The sequence below is a fragment of the Triticum urartu genome, chromosome 2A (genome assembly GCF_056163025.1).
Source record: "Triticum urartu cultivar PI428250 chromosome 2A, HENAU_Tu73, whole genome shotgun sequence".
Classification (NCBI taxonomy): Eukaryota; Viridiplantae; Streptophyta; class Magnoliopsida; order Poales; family Poaceae; genus Triticum; species Triticum urartu.
In genome coordinates this window covers 421,714,537-421,720,850 of record NC_141874.1, presented here as the reverse complement: position 1 = coordinate 421,720,850, position 6,314 = coordinate 421,714,537, and positions in this window count along the sequence as shown.

Here is a 6,314-nt window from a genome sequence, read left to right as displayed (position 1 = left end):
AGTGAGTAGGGATTGCCATGCAACGGATGCACTAGAGCTATAAGTATATGAAAGTTCAACAAAAGGAACTAAGTGGGTGTGCATCCAACTCGCTTTCTCACAAAGACCTAGGGCATTTTGAGGAAGCCCATCATTGGAATATACAAGCCAAGTTCTATAATGAAAAATTCCCACTAGTATATGAAAGCGATAACATAGGAGACTCTCTATTATGAAGATCATGGTGCTACTTCGAAGCACAAGTGTGGTAAAAGGATAGTAGCATTGTACCTTCTCTCTTTTTCTCTCATTTTTTTATTTGGGCCTTTTTATGTCCTTTTTTCCTCATTGGGACAATGCTCTAAAAATGATAATCATCACACTTTTATTTACTTACAACTCAACAATTACAACTCGATACTTAGAACAAAATATGACTCTATGTGAATGCCTCCGGCGGTGTATCGGGATATGCAATGAATCAAGAGTGACATGTATGAAAGAATTATGAATGTGGCTTTGCCACAAATACAATGTCAACTACATGATCATGCAAAGCAATATGACAATGATGGAGCGTGTCATAGTAAACGGAACGGTGGAAAGTTGCATGGCAATATATCTCGGAATGACTATGGAAATGCCATGATAGGTAGGTATGGTGGCTGTTTTGAGGAAGGTATATGGTGGGTGTATGATATCGGCGAAAGGTGCGCGGTATTAGAGAGGCTAGCAATGGTGGAAGGAAGAAAAGTGTGTATGATCCATGGACTTAACCTTAGTCATAAAGAACTCATATACTTATTGAAAAAATCTACAAGTTATCAAAGAAAATTATTATGCGCATGCTCCTAGGGGGATAGATTGGTAGGAAAAGACCATCGCTCGTCCCCGACCGCCACTCATAAGGAAGACAATCAATAAATAAATCATGCTCCGACTTCATCACATAACGGTTCAACATACGTTCATGCTACGGGAATCACAAACTTTAACACAAGTATTTCTCAGATTCACAACTACTCGACTAGCATAACTCTAATATTACCATCTCCATATCTCAAAACAATTATCAAGTATCAAACTTCTCATAGTATTCAACACACTCATAAGAATTTTTTTATTAATCTTGAATGCCTAACATAATTAAAGAAAATTATCATGCTGTTTTGAAAGACTCTCAAAATAATCTACGTGAATCAGGATAGAATAATAGTTTCTATAAAACAAATCCACTGGCGTGCTCTAAAAGATATAAGTGAAGCACTAGAGCAAAAACTATATAATTCAAAAGATATAAGTGAAGCACATAGAGTATTCTAACAATTTCCGAATCATGTGTGTATCTCTCAAAATGTGTGTACAGCAAGGATGATTGTGGAAAACTAACAAATAAAGACTCAAATAATACAAGACGCTCCAAGCAAAACACATATCATGTGGTAAATAAAAATATAGCTCCAAGTAAAGTTACTGATGGAAGTAGACGAAAGAGGGGATGCCTTCCGGGGCATCCCCAAGCTTTGGATTTTAGGTGTCCTTAGATTATCTTGGGGTGCCATGGGCATCCCCAAGCTTAGACTCTTTCCACTCCTTGTTCCATAATCCATCAAATCTTTTACCCAAAATTTGAAAACTTCACAACACAAAACTTAAAGTAGAAAATCCCGTGAGCTCCGTTAGAGAAAGAAAACAAAACACCACTTCAAGGTACTGTAATGAACTCATTATTTATTTATATTGGTGTTAAACCTACTGTATTCCAACTTCTCTATGGTTTATAAACTATTTTACTAGCCATAGATTCATCAAAATAAGCAAACAACACACGAAAAACAGAATCTGTCAAAAACAGAACAGTCTGTAGTAATCTGTAGCTAACGCAAGATCTGGAACCCCAAAAATTATAAAATAAATTGCTGGACATGAGGAATTTATCTATTAATCATCTGCAAAAATAATTAACTAAATATCACTTTCCAAATAAAAATGGCAGCAATTCTCGTGAGCGCTAAAGTTTCTGTTTTTACAGCAAGATTAAAAAGACTTTCCCCAAGTCTTCCCAATGGTTCTAATTGGCACAAACACTAATTAAACACAAAAAACACAACCAAAACAGAGGCTAGATAAATTATTTATTACTAAACAGGAGCAAAAAGCAAGGAAAATAAGATAAAATTGGGTTGCCTCCCAACAAGCGCTATCGTTTAACGCCCCTAGCTAGGCATAAAAGTAAGGATAGATCTAGGTATCTTTAGTTGGAAATTCTTTAATGAGACATCTATCATCTTTCGGAGTTTATTTCCTTTTATCAATAATCAAACTTCTAGGCACAAGATCTGAAAAATCATTAGTAGCAAATGGTTCCTTAATGATAGCAAAAAGATTAGGATGAATACTTATAGATTTGAGATCCGCAGTTTCTTTGCTAGAGGATTCACCCTTATTTTTAGGAACATACATAAGCTTGGCAACTTTAGTTGGAGGACTTGGAGTATTTTTTACGGAAGAAAAAGCGGTTCCCAAGTTGGTAATGATACCCTCAAGTTTATCGATTCTAGTGGAATCATGATTTATTCTTTCATTAACTATAGGTTCCTTCTCTTTAATATTTTTCAAAGTTACTCATACTTTAGATCCATATTGGGTAATTTGGTTGTGGATCTTTTTATCGAAATTTTCAATTAAATCAACGGTAGCAACTTTATTTTCAATAATTTCAAGTTTTTGCATTACATGCTCCAAAGTTAACATAGTTCCATTAACCAAAAGAGGGGGTGAGCCAAACAAATCTATCATAACATTATAGGAATCAAAGTGTGGTTACCCAAGAAATTCCCTCCGACAATGGTATCAAGGACATATCTGTGCCAAGGAATAGCACCTACATAAAAATTGCGGAGAAGAATAGAAGTAGATTGCTTCCTGGTAGATCTATTTTGAGCATTGCAAATTCTAAACCAAGCGTCTTTTAGGTTTTCTCCTTCCCTTTGCTTAAAATTAAGAAATTCATTTTCGGGAGACAATGGAGAAGATAGGGGACTAGCCATAATGACAAGCAAGCAATCCAACACACAAGCGAACAAGAAACGGGCAAAAAGAGGCAAATAGAGAAAGAGAGGGAGGACGGAGAGAGAGAGAGAGGGCGAATAAAACGACAAGGGTGAAGTGGGGGAGAGGAAAACGAGAGGCAAATGGCAAATAATGTAATGCGGGAGATAAGGGTTTGTGATGGGTACTTGGTATGTCTTGACTTGCAACGGCGCCATAAGTGACTCGTTGTCGTGAGTCAAATATTGACTTGTCTTGCGCGAACCTCCCCGACAACGGCGCCAGAAATCCTTCTTGCTACCTCTTGAGCACTGCGTTGGTTTTCCCTTGAAGAGGAAAGGGTGATGCAGCAAAGTAGAATAAGTATTTCCCTCAGTTTTTGAGAACGAAGGTATCAATCCAGTAGGAGGCCGCGCACGAGTCCCTCACACCTACACAAACAAATAAATCCTCGCAACCAACACGATAAGGGGTTGTCAATCCCTACACGGTCACTTACGAGAGTGAGATCTGATAGATATGATAGGATAATATTTTTGGTATTTTTATGATACAGACAAATAAAAGATGCAAAGTAAAATAAATGGCAGAGGAAATAACTAAGTATTGGAAGATTAATATGATGGAAGATAGACCCAGGGGCCATATGTTTCACTAGTGGCTTCTCTCAAGAGCATAAGTATTTACGGTGGGTGAACAAATTACTGTTGAGCAATTGACAGAATTGAGCATAGTTATGAGAATATCTAGGTATGATCATGTATATAGGCATCACGTCCGAGACAAGTAGACCGACTCCTTCCTGCATCTACTACTATTACTCCACACATCGACCGCTATCCAGCATGCATAGAGTATTAAGTTCAAGAGAACAGAGTAACGCTTTAAGCAAGATGACATGATGTAGAGGGATAAACTCATGCAATATGATATAAACCCCATCTTGTTATCCTCGATGGCAACAATACAATACGTGCCTTGCTGCCCCTACTGTCACTTGGAAAGGACACCGCAAGATTGAACCCAAAGCTAAGCACTTCTCCTATTGCAAGAAAGATCAATCTAGTAGGCCAAACCAAACTGATAATTCGAAGAGACTTGCAAAGATAACCAATCATACATAAAAGAATTCAGAGAATATTCAAATATTGTTCATAGATAAACTTGATCATAAACCCACAATTCATCGGTCTCAACAAACACACCGCAAAAGAAGATTACATCTAATAGATCTCCACAAGAGAGGGGGGGGGACTTTGTATTGAGATCCAAAAGAGAGAAGAAGCCATCTAGCTAATAACTATGGACCTGTAGGTCTGAAGTAAACTACTCACACTTCATCGGAGGGGTTATGGTGTTGATGTAGAAGCCCTCCGTGATCGATGCCCCCTCCGGCGGAGCTCCAGAAAAGGCCCCAAGATGGGATCTCATGGATACAGAATGTTACGGCTGTGGAATTAAGGTTTTGGCTCCGTATCTGGTAGTTTGGGGGTACGTAGGTATATATAGGAGGAAGGAGTATGTCGGTGGAGCAACAGGGGCCCCACGAGGGTGGTGGGCGCACCTGGGGTGGGGGGTAGGCGCGCCCCCCTACCTCGTGCCTTCCTTGTTGATTGCTTGACGTAGGGTCCAAGTCCTCTGGATCATGTTCATTCCGAAAATCACGTTCTCGAAGGTTTCATTCCGTTTGGACCCCGTTTGATATTCTTTTTCTATGAAACCCTAAAATAGGCAAAAAAAACAGCAATTCTGGGTTGGGCCTCCGGTTAATAGGTTAGTCCCAAAAATAATATAAAAGTGTATAATAAAGCCCAATAATGTCCAAAACAGAATATAATATATCATGGAACAATAAAAAATTATAGATACGTTGGAGATGTATCAACTGCTGACCCCGGATCCTTCCGCCTCTCCTGACGTCCTGGAGCGTGCTCTCTCTGCGCTGACCCTGCTGTGAGAGGATATTCATGGCACCGACCGTCACCTGGTGGCCGGGCGCCTGGAGCTGATCTCTGGCTGGCTCCACTCCGATGTGTCCGTCCGGGCGGTGTTGAGACAGGCTGCGGCGGCCTCCGAGAAGGACAAGCATGCCGTCGCCCAAGCCACGGCTGCTCGTGAGGTGGCGCTGAAGGATGTCGGGGCCACCCAGGATCGCTGTCGGTCGCTGGAGGCCGACCTGGAGACCGTGCGCAACGAGCGTGCGACCGAAGCTCGCGACTGCAAGGCGGAGGAGGAGAAGATGAATGCCCGAGAGGATGCCGTCAGGGGTCGCGACGCCGAGTTGGAGCAACTGGCGAAGGCGCAGGACGTGGAGCATAGCCGGTTGGGGAAGCTAAAGCAGAAGATGAAGGTGGCGAAGGCCGAGCTGGAAGTCAAGGTGAAGGTACTGGCTGAGGACCGCGTGGCCTTCAAGTCCCTTCAGGAAAGGTCCCGCGTGGCGCTGCGGGCACTTTACAAGAAGGGCTTGGAGGAACCACTGGCGACAGCCGACGAGGGCCCCACCCAGCTGCTTCCTCATCTGGTCTCGGCGCTTGAGGATGTCGTGGACGGGATCGACCCCTTGGTGGAGGGGGAAGCCCGCACGCTTTCCTCGGCCGCGCTGACGCGCATCTTCAGCCATCTCCATCTTCGTGATCCTGACGCCAACCTTGACAAGCTGTTGGAGCCTGTGGATGACGAGCGCTGCGCAGCTGCTGCCGAAGCCGTGAATGGGTAGGTGGAGGCTTTGCTGAAGAAGTTCCTCGCCTTCGACCCTGCGCCCTCAACTGGTGGTGCTGCTGAACCTGCAACTCCAGCGGGCGGCTCAGGTGAGGGCAACATCACCGTCGAAGGGGCGCCTCTTGCAAGCGACGGTGGTGTCCAGGGATGATGAGATGACTTGCTGGAGACTCCTTTCCCTGCTTTGCTTGTGGAGTTTGACAGCTTCAGTGCTTGTGGAGTTGCAGACTTTGTTGGGCAGAAGCTCACAAAGTGGAATGAGGAGCTCATAATGCAATTCTACTCCACAACACACTTCTATCTAGATGGCAGGATAGTATGGATGTCTGAAGGTACAAGGTACCACTCAACTATTGAGGAATGGGCAAATCTGATCAATGCTCCTAAGGAAGAAGAATATGACTTGGATGTCTATGCCAAGAAGAAGATGGATCACAACTCTATGGCAAACATGTACAAGGAGATTCCTGAAGATGATCTTGAGACTCACCAGTTTGGGTCAGTAAAACACTTGCTGTCAGGGCTGCCTACAATCAATTGGATCCTTAGGCACACTCTCTTGCCCA